The sequence below is a fragment of the Micromesistius poutassou genome (genome assembly GCF_964030765.1).
Source record: "Micromesistius poutassou genome assembly, chromosome: 14".
Taxonomy (NCBI): Eukaryota; Metazoa; Chordata; class Actinopteri; order Gadiformes; family Gadidae; genus Micromesistius; species Micromesistius poutassou.
The window spans coordinates 13,753,260-13,754,997 of record NC_140284.1 but is presented as its reverse complement, the minus strand read 5'-3'; the positions used below and the strand labels follow the sequence as shown (position 1 = coordinate 13,754,997).

At 44.4% G+C, this 1,738-nt stretch overlaps 1 non-coding gene across 1 annotated transcript; it reads left to right on the top strand.

Annotated features, from left to right (window-relative positions):
• The first annotated feature begins 261 nt into the window (after nucleotides 1-261).
• On the top strand, nucleotides 262-380 carry LOC311358942 (5S ribosomal RNA). Its single transcript, XR_014638138.1, has one exon. It is a non-coding gene; the product is annotated as a 5S ribosomal RNA (ribosomal RNA).
• Nucleotides 381-1,738: the final 1,358 nt, after the last annotated feature.

Here is a 1,738-nt window from a genome sequence, read left to right as displayed (position 1 = left end):
TGTGTTCGGGTGTGCGTGCATGTGTGTGTGTGTGTCTGTACCTTCCCCTCCAGTCTGGCCTTGCTCCCCAGACTGACTCTTATATTTCGGGGAGGAAGGGTGAAGGCTGGGGGTTCATTGCCATGGGAACCGAGTGACAAGCAGGTTGTCTTGGAGCCCCTTTTTGCCATGGATAGGTCAACCATTGTTACTGAAAAACATATGAACATAAATCATCACATATGATCACACGTTATCACATATCACTACAAATCACTACAAATAATCAGCCATACCACCATGAACACGCCCGATCTCGTCTGATCTCGGAAGCTAAGCATGGTCGGGCCTGGTTAGTACTTGGATGGGAGACCGCCTCGGAATACCAGGTGCTGTAAGTGGTGTCGGGTGGTGGCTTGTAGGTGGCACTGTTCCCTCTGGCCAAAAAACATCATTCCCGATGCCCCAGTGCAGTGACGGGGACACTGTGCTGTGGAAGGTGCCGTCCTTCGGAGGAGACGTAAAACCGAGGTCCTGACTCACTGAGGTCATGAAAGATCCCAGGGCACTTATCGCAAAGAGTAGGGGATCCCCCGGTGTCCTGGCTAAAACTGCCCAACCAGGCTCATTCAATCTGGCCCCCTAATCATCCCCCTATATATATATATATATATATATATAGAATTGGATGGTGATTGGAGGTGAGCGTTCTGGCCCCAATTGGCTGCTATGCATCACCCAAGTGGGTGCTACACATTGGTGGTGGTTAGTGAGGTCCCCCTTCACTGTAAAGCGCTTTGAGTGTCTAGAAAAGCGCTATATAAATTCAAATAATTATTATTATTATAATATCACCACAATATCTCTACAATATCACCACAATATCACTACAATATCTCCACAATATCACCACAATATCTGTACAATATCACCACAATATCTCTACAATATCGCCACAATATCTCTACAATATCAAAACAATATCTACAATATCACTACAATATATCTACAATATCAAAACAATATCTCTACAATATCACCACAATATCAGAAGAAAGACGCAATGTATACAACTGATAGTTGTGCATACTGCATGGTTAGTTGTGGTTGGTTGTGGTCTTAGTGAAACAGCCTAGCCTTGGAGTTGGAGAAGTTAGTGTGAGTGATTGTGTGATTGTGCGAGAGAGAGAGCGCACCTGCCGTGGTGATGTTTGGCTTGTTGTGGGCTGTCAGCATCCGCCGTGGTTGGACGAATGTGCTTTGTGTTCAATGACGTATCTGTCTGATCGTATTTGCTGTAGATGGATGGTTAAATAATGTTAACCACGCTCGGTCATAGGCCTACTGCAGGCGCTCATTTGCAAGTGCACTGATTGCGTGCCGGTCTCTGATAGGCTATATACCTGACATTTATTCAGTCGATTGCTCTTCTAAATGCGCCAGATTGGTGCCAATTGTTGTCGTGTTTGCATTGTAATGCACAACTTTGCCTCTTGCCTCTTAAAACAACGTGCATCCAAACTACTTTAGCCAATGCAGCCTCCTATGTCAGCGTTGCTTTACGAATACTATATATCGGATTATCAATAATTGTTATGTGTGTGCGTGTGTGTGTGTGTCGTAGGCTACATATATAGACTGATTGTCTTGGCTTGCATCCATGAAATATTATAATGTTATAGGCCTACTGCATATTGAGAACATTTAGATCGGTATTGTGCAACAATCAGGGAATTAGACCCCTGAATATTGACGGGTA